General features: G+C 36.7%; 1 pseudogene; it reads left to right on the plus strand.

Annotated features, from left to right (window-relative positions):
* The first annotated feature begins 14791 nt into the window (after positions 1–14791).
* LOC149748372 (COX assembly mitochondrial protein homolog pseudogene) lies at positions 14792–16239 on the plus strand (annotated as a pseudogene).
* Positions 16240–19106: the final 2867 nt, after the last annotated feature.

Below are 19106 nucleotides of genomic sequence, written 5' to 3' on the forward strand. Positions count from 1 at the left end.
AAGGAACCTCCATACTGTTCTCCATAGTGGCTGTATCAATTTCCATTCCCACCAACAGTGCAAGAGGGTTCCCTTTTCTCCACACCCTCTCCAGCATTTACTGTTGGTAGATTTTTTGATGATGGCCATTCTAACCTGTGTGAGATGACATCTCATTGTAGTTTTGATTTGCATTTCTTTAGTGATTAATGATGTTGAGCATCCTTTCATGTGTTTGTTGGCAATCTGTATATCTTCTTTGGAGAAATGTCTATTTAGGTCTTCTGCCCATTTTTGGATTGGGTTGTTTGTTTCTTTGACATTGAGCTGCATGAGCTGCTTGTAAATTCTGGAGATTAATCCTTTATCAGTTGCTTCATTTGCAAATATTTTCTCCCAAAAGACCCTGAATAGCCAAAGCAATCTTGAGAAAGAAAAACGGAGCTGGAGGAATCAGGCTCCCAGACTTCAGACTATACTACAAAGCTACAGTAATCAAGACAGTATGGTACTGGCACAAAAACAAATATAGATCAACGGTAGTGGCACAAAAACACAACAGGATAGAAAGCCCAGAGATAAACCCACGCACGTATGGTCACCTTATCTTTGATAAAGGAGGCAAGAATATACAGTGGAGAAAAGACAGCCTCTTCAATAAGTGGTGCTGGGAAAACTGGACAGGTATATGTAAAAGTATGAACTTAGAACACTCCCTAACACCATACACAAAAGTAAATTCAAAATGGATTAAAGACCTAAATGTAAGGCCAGACACTATCAAACTCTTAGAGGAAAACATAGGCAGAACACTCTATGACATAAATCACAGCAAGATCCTTTTTAACCCACCTCCTAGAGAAATGGAAATAAAAACAAAAATAAACAAATGGGACCTAATGAAACTTCAAAGCTTTTGCACAGCAAAGGAAACCATAAACAAGACAAAAAGACAATCCTTAGATATTTTTGAACTAGACCTTTCTTGTCCATTTCTGCTGCCACTGCCTTGGTTCAGGTCCCCATTTCTTTTTTTTCTTTTTTTTTTTTTTTTTGAGGTATGCGGGCCTCTCACTGTTTTGGCCTCTCCCCTTGCGGAGCACAGGCTCTGGACGCACAGGCTCAGTGGCCATGGCTCACGGGTCTAGCCGCTCTGCGGCATGTGGGACCTTCCCGGACCAGGGCACAAACCCGTGTCCCCTGCATCGGCATGCGGACTCTTAACCACTGCGCCACCAGGGAAGCCCCCCCATTTCTTAAATGAGTGATTATAGGAGCCTCTTGGCTTGTCACCAGGATGACCTTTCAAAACTGTAAACCTGAATATGACAATCTTCCTATAACGTTTCCTTGACTCCCCATCACCTACTTAATCAAGAACCTGCACAATCAAGTGAAAACTCTTCAGTATGACTCTCCAGCCTCACCTTTCACCTCTTACCTATTAATATAGTACTGTTCAGTAATATCAAATTATTTTAAATTTCTAGCATATATGAAGGCGTATCTCTTATAGTTTCACAATGCACATTAATATATTAAGGGCTCTATGAAGACCTGTTATACGGGAACTTGCTTACTTTTTGTTTTAATTGAGAAGTTCCCAAATATATTGAACTTCTAAATTTCACTCCTATATTTACTCCTTCCCCAGGAGTAGCAATCACATCTCATAGGACTTCTGAAGTTTTGATGACTATGATCTAGAAAATACTTATTTAACGGATGACATCAAAATCACTTAGCCAGAGGATATGGGGAGGGGGAAAGGTAAGCTGTGACAAAGTGAGAGAGTGCCATGGACATATATACACTACCAAATGTAAAATAGATAGCTAGTGGGAAGCAGCCGCATAGCACAGGGAGATCAGCTCGGTGCTTTGTGACCACCTGGATGTGTGGGATAGGGAGGGTGGGAGGGAGGGAGACGCAAGAGGGAGGAGATATAGGAACATATGTATATATATAACTGATTCACTTTGTTATAAAGCAGAAATTAACACACCATTGTAAAGCAATTATACTCCAATAAAGCTGTAAAAAAAAAAAAAATCACTTAGCCAGACATTCAAAAGACATTATTCCCCAACTCTCAGCTAATTTTCCAGCCTTTCCACTCCATACAGAAGCTCTTCATATATCCATACTCACTCTTATGTAAAAAAATCATTTTACTTTCTCATCTCTCTGTCTGAGCTCTGGGCATTTATCAGCCTAGAATGCCTCTCTGGCCCTGACCCATCCTTCATTATTCAGCTCAATTCCTCCCCTTGGTTTAATGTGTGGCTCACCTCTTCAATGAAGTGATCTTTTTCTATGAACCCCTTTAGCAATTATTACCTAAGCCATTACTTTGCAATTAATCATGTACTACTTTGTCACATATTTCTGCTATTGACTAGAAAGTTATTTAAATTTTTAGCATGCATCTGTTTTGCTTTTCAAAAAATGTCTTTAAACTCTTTGACCTATACCTGGATTCTCTTACTGTTCACCCAGGGCAACTATATATAGCAGGCACACCATAAATGGCTGATCTTTTGTTGCTGCTTCTAAACCAGCAGAAGGGATTTACTAAAATCATAAGCTTTTATATTAATGCAGTGAAAGAGAATTTCAAATGATGGGGAATTTACATATTTTATGTTGTGCAAACGAGGCTGACTTTGAGATTCCTAGAAGAAATAATGCATATCTTAAAGACAGTGCTTTGAATTTTATTTGAAATAATTATTCTTTGACAGGGAAAAATGACTGTATTCAAGAAGTAAAGACAAATTTCATCCATTATGATTAACTATTGATGCATCATAGTTACTTTATCAGACATTTTATACCTCTCCTATTCCACTGGAGAACAAATCAATTACATTAAAATATTTTTTCTGTGATTAGAATTGAATTCTAAAGTAGCACCTTTCTGCCTCCTACACAAGACAAATACACCTACCAGAAAGCACACAACTGAAAAATGAAAGCTACAAACAAATGAATTTTCCTTCATTTTTATCACTAACCAATACCTACCATAGCATGACAGAAACCAATAAACACTCAATGCAATGTACAGTTGCACTAGCATATGGTATTTCCCCAATAGCTTTCCTGATGTCTAAACCACTACCTTGAAAAGTACTGAATCCTCCTACCTTCATTCTACATTTAATATCTGTCACGATTCTGCCTTTAGAAAGACAATTTAGTCATACGATGATAGGTAGTTCGGTAACTACCTGACAAATCAGACTTTTAAAAAATCTGTTGTTCTCTTAATTTTGATTTGGAGATGACATTTATTGTTATGAACTTGTCAGATATAACCTTGTAATGGTGTGCATGTAAATGATATATTTTAGTGCTTATTTACTCATTTTACTTGAAATATTTATGTAAATATACATGGAAATGTGTTCTTTATAAATCTCACATGAAAAATTATTCTGTATTTTTGGCAAGTCATCAGAATAAGATGCCATCTTTGAGTAAGATGTATTTTCCATTACTCTTCCTTGTTTCTAAACCTCAGTTGTATCCATATCAATCCTCACCACTCAGTACACCTGGACCTGCCCAACTATCAGTCACCCTTGAGGAAGGTCGGGACACCCCTGGGATTTGCCACACAAGGTACTAGCCGTGATAGACTTTGTAAAGTCGGCTTGAAGTAGCACATGGTAAATGTTAACTTAAAAACTGAAAATAACAAATGATGTACTGGACTTACTTTAACACAATCTTTATTACATGTTTCGGCCTTTAAAATGCTAAAGCTATACTGGATATTTTTATTTCTGGTCCTTTTGAAAAAATGTGGATCCTCTGCTTTCTCAAGATAAGTTGTGAAATTTAGATGGAGACATTTAAATCCCAAATCCAGCAGCTTCTCTCCATCATCTTGTTAACTGCAAATAAACAGCATTCAAACTTTGTTAAATTTGTTCCCAAAAGGGTTTTTATACAGTCAAATATGAATTCGGGGGAGGGGGTGAATGAATCCACTTACATATTACAATTTTATTTCAACTTTACCTATATAGAATGAAGTCCCTGATTTTATCTGCGGTGCCTATCACTATGCCTGGCATGTGTTATTTGATCCATCCACGGAGAGAGGGGGATACAAGAGGAAACCTTCACAAAGAGCCCTGAAAAAAAACAAGTGTAATAAAAAACAATCCTATAGCTCTTTTCCTATATCACGCATTTCAAAAATGAATCTAAGAGAGGTTAAGAGAAACTCAAGTTATTGCTGGCAGAGCTGGGTCTAGAACCCTAGCCTGAAGCACAGACTCTTGCCCCTATGGGATGCTGCCTCCCTGGGATATAAGGACTGACAGGACATAAGCACCTCTTCCCACTCAGTGTATTAGCATACCTTTTTTTTTCTTCACAAAATCTAAGGGTTTTTCTCATTTTCCTTGCTTTATGCCATTTCCGCATCTTTAAAACATGTTTAGAAAATTCAACAAGCTATAAACAGTATTTTTTTATTAAGAGATGTGACATTAAGAGGTGTCACAAATGTAGAGAGATTCAGTGTTTGCTGTATTCTACCAGCCATGCTGTAAAGGTTAGAAAAGTGACATGTACTAATAAGACCCATGGCACTAATGAGAGGATCTGGTGCCACACAGTATCTTAAAATCCTCCCCAGGGTTCATTACTATGCCATGTTGATCATGTCATTTTTAGTAAATTCAAGAGTGACTCATTCCTGGCTGACAGCTAAGTGCAGATACCGTTATGTTACCTCTAAAGCTCTGTCAGTGAACTTGTCAGAAAAGAAAGCAGAGCCTCCTTACTAGGAAAACATAAACATCCAAACTTCCCAGTTTTTTGTCTTAACATACTGAAATTTCCTCTATGCTCTCTACTGAAATATTAATTTTCAAGCATGGTCTGAACAAACATGCTTTACAGAAAAAACTCATCATTGTGCCTTCACACAAAGCCTGTATTATCCTTTTTGTCTTGGAAAGAGATTTCTATTTTTACATTAGTTTCAACAATGTGCAAAAACCCTTAGAAATTTTTTTCAAATATCCTGATATTTTTATTCATTTATTTATATGCAGAAGAAAAATTAAATGTCTATTTCCCTAAACAGAAAAGACATTTTTGTCACACACCTATGGCCACAAATATATAGTTCAGTTTGGGTTAATCTCTGAAAAGGAGAGCTTATAAACTCTTGGGAGCTTTGGTTCAGCCATCTTGTCATGTGGACAGTGCATGCGAGAAAGCCAGCCTGCCGAAAAAAAGAGAATCATGGAAATATGGAGGAGACAGAGACAGAAGAAGGATGCATACATTCCCTGAGGTCCTGACCACTTCCCAATTCTTGCATGCAATCCTGAGATCATTCTGCATGCTTTGATTTTTCTGAGACAACTTATATTTAATCAGTTAACCATTTATTTCTTGTTTGCTTTGCATTGCTTTTCTACTTAAGCTTTCTCGGTTTGGTTTCTGTTACTCGTAAATAGAGTCTTATTTGGTACCCAGGCCTCAACTGTTGTTGTTGGTGGTGGTGTATGTGTGAAAATGACATGAGGATAGATTCGTTTTTTTTAAATAAATTAGACTGCCAGAAATAAGGCTCTGGTAGAATGGGACAAACTACAGATTAATGGGATGAAAAAATTATAGGTATCCATCAGGCTGGGTCCATCAGGGAAGATGCCTCCAGAAGTCAATGTACAAAATCTGGCAGGATAGAATATTTTATCAGAGAGGTTTTACAGATAGATAGTTCATGGTAAAAGAGCAGGGAGGAAGGATATTGTGCAATCTCATAGCTGAGAATATGACTGCTCGTGGTGACTGAGATCACAGTATTTAAATTTGGGGCTGTTCCATTTGTGGCTATAAATACAGATACCTTGAAAGGTGCTGTTACAACAGAGCTCATCTACTAAAAGTGGGTTATAAAATGGAGTCTGGTTGCAGAAAAAAATGTTAAGTGCTTGAGTACAGAAACCCCGTGGTTCTCGACCAGAGGGGATTTTGCCCCTTTGGGGATATTTGGCAACATCTGGACACCTTGTTGGCTGTTACAACCAGAGTAGGGGATTGTTAGTGACATCCAGTGGGCAGAGGCCACGGATACTTCTCAACATCCTGCACTTCCCAGGATGGCCCTGCACAATAAAGGATTATCTGATCCAGACATCAATAGCGCCGAGGCTGAGAAACCCTACTTAACCAATAAATAAAAACAAGTGGAATCTTTCGATACTTCAGAGCGAATCTCCAAATTCCAGGTTAAGCGTCCTGCTAATTCTCATCTGTGGAGTTAAATCAGTTTCAGATATTGAATAAGGGTTGTGGGGAGAGGAGCTTATCCTTGATTGAGTCCAGGTCCATTCCCAACTGGCATATTTAGTCACTGCAGTTATTTTGTGTGTGTGTGCGTGTTGTTTTTATTTTTATTAAAAAAATTTTTTTCCAGTCATTTAAAAAAATTTTTATTGGAGTATAGTTGCTTTACAATATTGTGTTAGTTTCTACTGTACAGCAAAGTGAATCAGCTCTACGTATACATATATCCCTTCTTTTTTTTGGATTTCCTTCTCATTTAGGTCACCACAGAGCAGTGAGTAGAGTTCCCTGTGCTATACAGTTGCAGTTATTTTTATATATTATATTTCTCAGCCTAGGGCTAGCCTGCAGATATAGGACCCAACCTAACTGGACTTCAGTCGCCTCAGAGGCTTGTCAGTACTGGGTTCTCGAAGGCTTAAAGCAACTGCATCCTGACACACTAAGCCAAAGCACAGAATTGGCACAGTGGCCTATTTCATTGTATGCCATAGCAGAAATGCTAAGCTAGGAGCACCATACTATAACAAGAATATTACAGAAAGAGAAAACATGTATAAGACTTGTAATTTGATGTCTAATAACTTGAAAAGTCAATGTAAACTGAAATAAGAAGATGATTCTATAATTTTACTTTTAAAAAGAAATACAGGAAAATGTTGATGTGTCAGTGCAGAGGTATTTCATCTACCCTGGCTCTGCATTAGGCCTAGGAATGTGTATCTATTTGTGCTGTACAAAGATTCTGAACGATGCAAATTTCAGAGAAGCACCCTTACACACAATCACCAAAACATGGGAATTCAGCAATTCTGTTTGACTGACTCTCCAGGAAACAGCATAAGAATGCTCCTACCTTTGACTCGAATACTCACTGTTTTAGTTTCCTGTTGCCGCTGTAACGAATTACCAAACCCTAGTGGCTTAAAACAACACAAATGTATCATCTTACACTTTTGGAGGTCAGAAATCTGAAATGGGTCTCACTGGGCTACTTTCCTTCCTGGGGCTCTAGAAGAGAAACCGTTTTCTTTCACTTTCCAGGTTCTACAGGCTTCCCCTATTCCTTGGGCCACGTCCCACTTCTAGCATCAAAACCAGCAATGATCTGAGCCCTTCTCAGGATGACGTCCCTCTGGTTCTTACTCTTCTGCCTCACTCTTCCCCCTGTAGGGAGCCTTGGTCCAAAAGGACAATACAGATAATCTACTTATCTTAAGGTCAGCCCTTTGCCATGTAACATAACATTTTGATAGATTCTGAGGATTAGAATGTAGGCATCTTTGTGGGAGACCATTACTATTGCTACCACATTCGCTAAAAAAAGCATTTTACAAATAAGTAGATACAGCTTACTAAGCTGTATTAGTCACAGAATCAAGCTTTGGCATTTGAAATGGGATAATTACATCAGACATTTAAAAAAAGATAGCAAGCAAAACCTTGAGGATGTAAAAGAATTTCATGATCTTGTAGAAAACTCATTTCTTAATACAGTCTAACTTCTGGAATGTTCACAAAACAAATGTAATTTAGGAATGAAGGATTCTCAGGATAACATGACATCAAATAGTTATTAATTTTATTATTGCCATAACATTAAGCATGGGATTTCTAATTTTATTAACCTTTTGATATGGCACAAAAATCCTGCCCACACTCCAGCTCTCCATCCCTAAAAATGTAATTCTCTTTAAAAAACTACAGAAGTTAAAAATACTCCTCCTTCCTACATTGGGAGTAAAATCAAAGCAAGTGCTATAGAGGACAGGGTGAATACTGCAGTCTTGTAGATGATCCTTCACATTGGTGATGAGGAACTCTGAGATGACATTTCAAAGATACTGACAAACTCAGGGTCATTGATAATAATAGAGTTGATAGTTTTCTACAGAATGAAACTACCCCTTGGAAGAAGTATGCTTTAGCCTTTGATTCACTTATTAAATTTAGTAGTAATTTAGTAGAAGGGGTGCAGGAAATCACCTAACTGCCTCACACATTTTTAGGAGAAAAAATTAAAATGACATAAAGGTAGATCAATAATGCATTTTTCCGGGAAACCAAGAGATTTCCATCATTTCCATTCTATAGTGACAATTTCCCTTTCAATGATCACAAACCCTGATGAACATAATGATGCCTCTAAATAGAAAAAAAAAAAAAACATACTCGATTTTTTCTTTTTAAGACATCAAGGAAATAAACAGTGCATTTAAAAATGCTTACATCCTATAATAACAAAATGATAATGAGGACTACAATGAACACTTTAGCACTTAACAGGGGTTTCCTCTATCCACAATACCTAAGTTATTCTAGAAAACAAATACAAAAAATCAAGCAAATGTATCTTCTCTAAGGTACAAAAAGTTCATGAATTTAAATAACTATTTAAAACTACAGAATAGGAGAGGCTATATGGTATAGATAATTGTCAGCTGAGTTGCATGAAAAATAAGGAGTGTGAGATGTGTGTTATTGAAAACAAATGCCATATATCTTACCTATCCTTTTATCTATCTATCTATCTATTCTATCTCTCTATCTCTCCATCTATCTACTTACTTATCTATCTATCTATCTGTCCCTCAAATGCATTTTGAGGTCCTGGAAGCCTGAGAACATGTCTGTATTTCTTACATCCCATACAGTGCCCAGCAGTAACTTGATCTTAGTAGGCAACATTGTTTTTGCTTACTGCATTCTACAGTACTGAATACTGACATTATCAGATATAGTAAAGTGATTAAATGACAAAGAGCTCTAATATAAATTTTTAAATTGCCAATTCATTGTTATCTAAGTTAAGTATATTCTATATTTCAAGTAATGCTTCCCAATTTTATTTATCACACTGATCTAATTAAACACCATTGGCCAAGAGTAGCAAGTACTGACTGGTTCCCTAACTCAACTGTAATATCATGGGAAGGTTTAGCACTTCATTAAAATTATAGCCTCATCCGCTGCTAGCTCAATCATCTAATAATTTAAAATATGTAGACTGTGTAAGTAAACAATATAAAAAGATAATCTGTATAAAATTTTTAAAATTGCAGGTACATTTTAAGTCCATGGGAACATAAAAAAATGCTGGAATTTATTTATCAGTTTCCCCTGCTAAGCAACAAAATGAAGCATCTTTGGATGGTAAAGAAAAATTTCACTCTCAGGTACAGTAGTATGTGATAATAATAACCTTAAAATAGCAACCAGCTTGCAACTACTGCGCCATTAATCCACATAATGCAACTGATTTGATATTGCCTTTTCCAATCTCTCTCACAGCTTAAGACAAAATACCATGTTCCAATTAAGAAAAAAATATTTAGGGCTTCCCTGGTGGCGCAGTGGTTGAGAGCCCGCCTGCCAATGCAGGGGACACGGGTTCGTGCCCCGGTCCGGGAAGATCCCACACGCTGCGGAGCGGCTGGGCCCGTGAGCCATGGCCGCTGGGCCTGCGCGTCCGGAGCCTGTGCTCCGCAACGGGAGAGGCCACAACAGTGCCAGGCCACAACAGTGAGAGGCCCGCTAACACACAAAAAAAGAAAAAAATATTTATTAAAAAAAAACTTTCAGTACATAGAAAAGAAGCATTCATGGTTCTCAAAAGGTGGACTATACTAGGTTGTAAGATTACTACACTGTTCCTTGCTTTCTGTGTTTTAGTCAGCATCCATTTTGTGGGAAAGGGATGAACAGGGGAAGCTTCCTTAATTTAGTTCATTTCATCTGAAGATTTCAAAAGCTTTGCTGATGGCTATTATTTACAGTCGCTGAATAAATGGGAGCACTGAGCCAATGCGAGGCTATAACCATTCTGTAAATGAATTACAAAGCAGTAGAATCTTGTTAAAACAAGTCGGAATGTAAAATGTCTTAGGCGTCCCGCTCAATTGTGAACTCATCTTCCATTTTTCTAAGCAACTTTCTCCATTTTAGAACTTTATTCTGACATTTTAAGATTAATAATGACCTTGCTCACTTGTTCACACAGTCATTGGCCCCTGATTGTTTTTAGAAATGTAAGCCAGCTAACGTGCTACCTATGTGCGTATGCATGAAAAAGTGGGTGGGGAGAGGGTATATGACATTATGACATGCAATTTGAGTGTGCTTTAGGATATAAATTGTGCAGAGGAAATAAAAGGAGAGAAAAATAAGTCTTCAGACTGAAAATTGATGGAAAAGGAATGGAGGAAATTACTATTAAGTGTAGAGGGTTAGAATACCTAAAAAAGCAAGTCTACGACAAAGTAATTTTGGACAGGAGGCTACTAAGAGACATATGAGGAGAGGAGTTGTGTGCAAGAGGCAGAAACGTGTGGGGCTAAAGATGGGGGGCAGAAAGATATGACTCCTAATAAATACAATACAAATTTTTCATTAATGAAATATCTATGAAGGCTTTTTAAAGTTATGGCTCCCACACCAGGCCAATCATCTGAACCACCTAAAGAATGCTCATAGATCAATTCCCATCGTGTGCTCCCCGGAGATACTGATTTATGAGATCTGGCTTAGAGTCCAAGAATTTGACCAATATTTTTCAAAGCTTCTGGGGAATCTGAAAGTATAAACACTTTAGATGATCTAACCTTCCACTATGACCAATACCTAAGAAGCATATCCAACTCTGGGAGCAGCAGATACTTTGCTAGCTCCCATCAGCTAACACTGAGAAACTTAAAATAGGAACTGAGGAAGGATGGGTTTGTCTAGGTATCTGAAGTCACACTCAGAGTTTTCTGGTGTCAGTATGCTTGCATGATCTGTATCTTGAGATGCTCTTCTGTTACCTGGCCTAGATTTTTTCTCCCTGCTTATTTCTTGGACAGTGACCCCAATGCAGCCCAACTGGAAGACCAGCCTTTATTTGGATCCTTAGGCTGTCCTGCAGTCTGCCCACATCGTCAAGTTTGTCTTTAGCTTTACCTGCTATTCATGCAAACCTCACAAATCTAACAGACACAGAATCAGGGAAAGTTTGGGCAAAGCCTTTCACCAGCGTGCCCCATGAGCCCCTCAGGACTCTTCTTACACTGTTCAGTCCTCACTCACTCTGACCCTCTCAATTCAGAATCAGTGAACAACAGCCCAATGATTTTGCAGAAGTTTACCTGAATCAAGAAGAGTTCTTAATCACATGAATGATATTCTATCAATATTTTTAAAGAGTGATCTTTGCTCCTGAAGCAGAAACACTGGTGGCCTTGTTAAGATGCATGTTCTCAGGCTGCATAACCTATGGAATTAGAATCCATGTGTGCAGAAGTTATCGCTTTACATTTTAAAACTACATTTGCAGGTAATTTTTCTGCACATTGAAGTTTGAAAATTGTTGGAAAACACAGAGGTCATTTAATTAATTAGATAATTGTTTACTTTGTTAATTGATTCCATAAACAACAATTTATTGCCTTCCACGTGCCAGGTACTAGATAGGCTCTGGGAGTGTAAAGATGGTTTGAAAAGAAAGTAATGCCTTCCAGTGTGGAAGACAGACAAGTCAATAGATGATGGAAATAGAGCGTGATTGGTGCTGTGATAAATAAGCACAGGGCCGTCTAAGCATGTGGAAGGTTTAGATGTTTTGGAACGTGGTTGTCTGACAGCTGTGCACTATGATTACATGAGTTTGCTTTAATGGGGTGCCAGTTGTTTTCTGTCTACTTTATACACTTAAAAAAATCACAAAATGTTTCTTTAAAATTTTTCCAATGAGACCGCAGTGGTTTTCCTTATTGTACAGCCCTTTTGCATTTAGATATTTTAAAATGGCATCATTGTTGATATAAAAAATTGTGTTCAGATGTAACTGTAAAAAAATCAAAACAGAAGAGCCACATTGAGACAACCAAAATGCTTTGACCTCTATTTTTGCTACTCAGTGAGGTGATTATAATGTTTTGAGATAATATAACTGAGTTGTTAGTGTTTCATAGCCTTCCTGAAATTTTAATTTACGTAATTATTTTGGGATAAATTACTTACCGGAAAAATACATACAGAAATTATTATGTGAAGGATGACAGTATCAAAACCAAATCTGAACTATCTATACATTATTTGTTACTAGGTTTTTCCAGATGTTTGAGTTACATGAGGTTTTAGAAAATATGGGAATTTTAATACAATACTTCCAATACTATATAAAGATTTAAGGTTTTATATCATATCACATAAGTGACAGGACATCTAATATTTATTTTCTAAAGAGTAAAAGTAAAAGCCAAGTTTTTTCAAGTCCAAGAAGCCCATGATCAAACTTTTCTTTCTCTAATGCAATGTAAGCACCATGAATACACAACAGACTCTGCCCACAGAATCCACTGTGTTGTCAGGGAGACAATATGGTGTGACAAGTGCTCTGATAGGTGCCACTGAACCAAATATACTGTGAAAATATTAAATATTGTGTTGTATACAAAATATTTAAATTTTGTGCCTCACCTGTGTAGAATGTATGATCGCCACCACTAAAGGGAATACAAGATGAATAAAGCCCTAATATCTAGTAAACTGGACGAGACGAAGACATATACACTATAATCTCAGTAAAAGTAAGGTAGATCTCAAGAGGAAGTACAAGCAAAGAGCTCAGAAAAGGGTGAGATTGACTTTAGATGGGGTGATAAATGAATGCTTCATAGAGGGGAGAGAACTGAGATGAGCCTCAGCATGGCTATCTAATAAATGTAAGGATAATAACAAGTGTTCATTGTTGCTATCACTTATTGAATGCCTTCTATTGACCAGCCACTCAACTAAGTGCTGGGCTAATAAGTTCTTATGAATAGCCCCATATTTGAACTAGATGTTACTCTCTTCATTTTACAAATGAAGAAACTGCAGTTATTAGAGTTTAAGCAATTCTGTCTAGGTCACGCAGCGTTATTGAAGAGCCTGGATGCCAACCCAGGTATCTCTGACTTAAACCCATGTATTTTACGCCACACTGCCCTGCATCCCTGTCCTAACAACTGGACCTAAATATAAAGAAAATCTGTGAAAAAATAAAAGGGTATTCAGATAGATCAGTGTTCTTCAGCTATTTGGTGTTATAATCTACTAAAAGGAACTGATGAAAAACATGGAGTCTCTCCCTAGAAAAGTACCTATTAAACACATCGACTTACAATTTTTAAAAGTTTTCCCCTTGAATCTGAGATGAGAATCTGATGAAGACTATGGATCTTCATGTCTCCAAGTTGTTGCCCATAAATTCAGTGCATTCACTGGCCCTCTCATGTCTCTGGGATCCCTGTACCTCAGGATTGGGATCCCAGGAGAGGATGGTACCCTAGAACACAGGTAGTAGAATGGTAAAGGAGCTTATTCTGTAATAAGGTTTCTTTGCAACCTTAGATCTTTACTTCTTCCCTTCTGTTCAACCAGCACACCCAGTAGGTACGATAATCTAGCTTCTCTCCATTGCCACCACCGCTAAGACATGGCCTCTATCAGGTGGCCTATTCTAACAGTTTCCTCATTATTTTCTTACTACAAGTTTCTCCTCCACTCTGGTCTATTCTCTACATTGCTCTATGGTATTTTTCTTATATGAACAGTCCGTCACTCTCTTATTTAAAAACCTCTTTTGCTAGCACAAATGACAAAAGTAAAAAATCAACAAATGGGACAACATCAAATTCAAAAGCTTCTACACAGCCAAAAAAAAAAAGTCAACAAAATGAAACAGCAGCCTATAGAATGGGAAAAAATTTTGCAAACCATATTTTGAATAAGGGGCTAATATCCAAAATATATAAAGAATTAACATATATGAATAACAAAAAACCAAACAAAATCTGATATTAACATGGGCAGACAAACTAATTAGACATTCTTCCAGAGAGAACATCAAAATGGCCAACAGGTACATGAAAAAAATGTTCAACATCACTAATCATCACAGAAACGCAAATCAAAACTAGAGTGAGATATCACCTCACACCTATTAGGATGGCTATTATCAAAAAGACAAACAGATGCTGGTGAGGATGTGGTGAAAAGGGAACCCTTATACACTGTTGGTAGGAATGTAAATTAGTTCAACCACTAGGAAAAACTATATGGAGGTTCCTCAAATATTAAAAATATATCTACCATATGATCCAGCAATTCCATTTCTGGGTAAAAATCCAAAGGAAATGAAAACAGGATTTTGACGAGATATATGCACACCCATATTTATTGCAGCATTATTCACAACAGGCAAGATATGGAAACAACCCAAATGCCCACCAATGGATAAATGGCTAAAAAAGATGTGGTTCATATATACACAACTGAATACTATTCAGCCATGAGAAAGGAAGATATCCTGCCATTTACGACAAGGATGGACCTTGAGCACATTGTGCTAAACAAGATAAGTCAGACAGAGAAAGACAAATACTGTACAATATCACTTATATGTAGAATCTAAAAAAGTCTAATCTGTACAAAAGAGAGTAAAATGAGGGTTACCAGGGGATGGGGGGTGGGGGAATTAGATTGATGGTGTTTAAGGGTACAAACTTGTAACTAGCAGTAAATAATAAGCCATAGGGATCTAATGCACAGTATAAGAAGCATAGTCAATAATACTGTACTATAATAATGTAATGTGATAAATATTGCCTCAGTGGCAATCATACTACAATATACAAATGTATCAAAGTAAAAAAACCTATTTCGCTTGCTTTTTACACTAATTATGGAACTTCTTATCAAGGTATGGGCCACTCAGTATTCCACAATGTGGGCCCAAATCATATTTCTCTTTCATTTAAAAACCAACCAGACCTGTGTGGGCTGCTGCCACCTCCCAGGCGCAGACATGGCGCTCGACCCCGCAGAGCCGCATCTCAGACGAGCCGAAAAAGATGTTTTGATCCCTAAAATAATGAGAGAAAAGGCCCGAGAGAGATGTTCTGAACAAGTTCAAGATTTCACTAAATGTTGCAAGGACTCTGGAATCCTTGGGGTAGTAAAATGCCAGAAAGAAAATTCTGCATTGAAAGAATGTCTAACTGCTTACTATAATGATCCAGACTTTCGTGAAGAATGCAAAATGGAATACCTGAAGGAAAGGGAAGAATTCAGAAAAACTGGAATTCCTACCAAGAAAAGGCTGAGGAAGCTTCCCACAAGCATGTAGGCAACTATTCAAATGATACTCAGGAACGCCAATGTTCATGGAAATCACAGTCACCTGAAATGATGGACTCAAGGAAGTGTGTTTGCTTTATCCTTAATAATGGAAATAATTTTATCTGAAATAAAGATTTTTTTAAACTTAAAAAATAAATAAAAATCAACCAAGCAAATACTTATTCATTATTTGAACTATATACATTTGTTTGTGCTTACTTTTCTTACTTTTTCCTTTACTTTTTGATAGACTCCTACTTATACTATTAGAGCTAGCTCAAGTAGCTTCTCTGTGAAGCCTCTACCAACTTCCCCACCCACCCACTCACTCACTCACTCACAGGACACTTTGTTCAAGTATCTCTTGCAGCCATGTTTTACAGTAATGGATCTATTTTATGTAGGTATACTCTGCAGAGGTGTAAGGCTAAGGGCCGTGGCCCACTGATCTTTGTATCCCAGTCATCCCGCACAGTGCCTGGAATATAGTGTGTGTTCAGTAAATAATTTTTTATACACAAAAGTGAATGAAAGATGAATGAATGAATAATCATTGAACAGAAGTTTCATATTATATCCAGGATAGTTCTCAATGTACATTTTTTTCTAGTTTGCTTTTACAAAATTTATTAGTGTTACTTTCAATTATCACTTCTACTAGGACAATGTCATTATTTTGTTGTTAAAGGAAGTTGCACACACACACACGCGCACGCACACACACACACACACACACACACATACATTTATCCCAGTACTGCTGCTATGCATTCAGAAAATGGACAATTTTACAACCAGCTGGTTGACATATAATTACTTATAATATATCTGGCAGGCAAAAGAGCAATATATATATATATGTGTGTGTGTGTGTGTGTGTGTGTGTGTGCGTGTATATGCGTGCGTGTATATACATATGTGTGTGTGTGTATATATATATATATATATATATAAATTGTTCAAGCTCTTGGAAGCAGTGATTCAGTTTTTAGAAAGTTGTTCACCATAAATAATTGTATTTAATCATTTAACTCTAATCTTGTTTAGTAAAGCAATATTTTTAAACAGATAAAACCTTGAGATATCTGAAATTTCTAACTAACATGATAATATAGAAGAATATTTAATCATATGGGGAAATGTTAATTACATATTGTTAAGTGAACAATGAGTTACAAAACAGTATAGATACTAGGATGAAAGACACTTGAGTAAAATATACATTGTGGAGTCTAGGAAGACATTTAAGAGAAAACAACACTGGAAAACAAATTTATTATTTTCCCAAGCACTAGCTGTAGAATCATGTGTTTATGTGTGTGTGTGTGTATAAAGCTTTAATAAAAACATGCCCCACGTGCCATAAAATGATTACAGATGTATGATAAATGCTAATTTTTATGAGAGCCCCCAGGGAACTTTAAATTATTAGTAAAAATACAATGATACCACTTTATTCCTTCCTTCATTCTTTTCATTTATTCCTTCAGTAACCTATGGATGAGAGTCTAATAGGTGTCAATACTGTGCTAAATTCGTAATGACCAAAATGTTTTACTACCCTCATGAATCCCAAGTTCTAGCTACTAAGCAGTGCCTAAGAAAATAGACATATGTATTTACAAGGTATTATGGAAATTTATGGAGGTAGGAGGGGAAAGGGTTAGAAAATTGAGATGAATTGGACTTTAAAGTTTCAATTAGGCTGCGTTGATGGAGAAGAAAACCAGTGTCTCAAAAGAAGCGGCAAGAGCAGAGGCACTGGAGGTTCAAAGGAAGTTTTGGGTGGGAAAAGTGAAGTGTCCTCTGTGTCTGGTTTTGTATTGACCCTAAGAATGACAGGAGATAACTCTGGAAAAGAAAAATGGGCAAAAGTGAACAAAACACACACTAATGGATTTTCATTTCATCCTATATAATAAAGAGCTAGAGAATGTTTTCATTTGTTAGTTTGTTTACTGCTGAATGTCTTTATTTGTTGTTTGCTTATGCAGTAGGTAGGTAGGTAGAAGGCAGGTAGGCTCATTGCCTGGCTGCTTGGCTGCTTGGTTGGTGATTTTAGTAGAGAAGTAAAACAATCAGAAATTTAAGAAAGATGACCAACAGCAATAAAGATGAACTGACCAAAACCACCATGATAATCACTACGAACATCAATTAAATACTTAGGTAATAATGTTTATTTTTCTTTGCCTGTTTGGAATATACTGAGGACTTTGGGTGTCATATCAATTGTCATGATTACTTGAACACGCTATTAAGATATTCTCTGCACGTGCCTTTCACTGCCAATAAATTTTCCCTTTGTAAACAAAAGTTTTCAAACTCAGTTTATAATGATACAGCTGCCTCTAATATTGAAATTGGTTATTATTTTATCCTTAATGACATTTCTCCAACTTCAAAGCGGTTTTTAAATGACTGAATCTATATGTCTTTTTCCCGTTTCTATTTTTCTATAAACCACCTTTGTTCATATCGAGTTAAACAACAACAAACAAAAAAAGAAGCAATAGCTACAGAGCACTTCATACTTATTTGAAACCCTTACACATACAAATTACGAAGACATTATGATTATTTAAGTAAATCCATCTAACAGAAATGCTAAAACTATAACCTGAATGTGTTCATTCCATTGCTTTTCATTAGATTTTGGTCTCAGTCACCAAGTAAATAGATTAACCGAAGTTATGATTTAGTTGTTAAATAGCAAAATTTAAAGAAAATGAGGAGCACTGTTAAACTGGGCAAATGTAGAAACTATTTATAGTACTACAACTGACAGCTTTAAAGTCCATGACTTGGCAGGACAATGATACAAGAAAAAGAAACACATCCTTTAGAATTTCTAACTTTTTATTCTGTATTGTAGTTGTAGTTGAAAGACCTTATATATAACAGTGGAATAGGGGAAAGAAGTACCAACTACTGATTGGATAAGTGGAGAATCTGTTCAAAATATGTAGTCATACATGCCAGGTACTTTACTAATATTCATGGACATGTTTTGAATCTTATTAAAATGATATTTTCTACTTTGGTGAACTAGCTTAATGAAAAGACTCCAAATTTAACTTGAATTTTGCTAATTTTAGCTGTTAAAATAGGCACTTTTATATTGGCCGCTACATAGTCTCTCTCAACCAAGTGAAGAGTTAAGGTGATACCTCATTATTTATTCTATGGAGAATGAAATGTGTGCACAGATACAGGGCCTTCATTCCTAGGAACATGTAGATAGACTAAGAAAGAAAATCAGATAAGCAACGCAGGAACAACTCAGAAAGATTACCTTAAGGAAAATGGAAAATAATTAAATGTGGATAGCTTGGCTTTCCAAAGCCTAGAGGGACATGCTAAATACTGACAAAATACAACAGCAAAGTCATTTAGCAAGACAGGTCATTTGGTAAAATAACAACAATAACAAAAACCCATTAATGTCTGGTCTGTTTTATAATATGGTCATGGTATTCTGTGGTGTGTCAGAGATGAATCTGAAAGGTTCTTGCCCTTGCCATTGAATCTCCCTATGACTAATGGCTCACATTTGTTAAACACACAGAAATTTTTAGAGTTATAGTAAGACACACATACACATATGCACACACAAAAGCTAAATTAAACTCAGGAATACTGAACACTTACCTTCTAATTAACTG

The sequence above is a fragment of the Delphinapterus leucas genome, chromosome 9 (assembly GCF_059928025.1).
Source record: "Delphinapterus leucas isolate spDelLeu-1000000601 "Yukka" chromosome 9, BTC_Dleu_Yukka2, whole genome shotgun sequence".
NCBI lineage: Eukaryota > Metazoa > Chordata > Mammalia > Artiodactyla > Monodontidae > Delphinapterus > Delphinapterus leucas.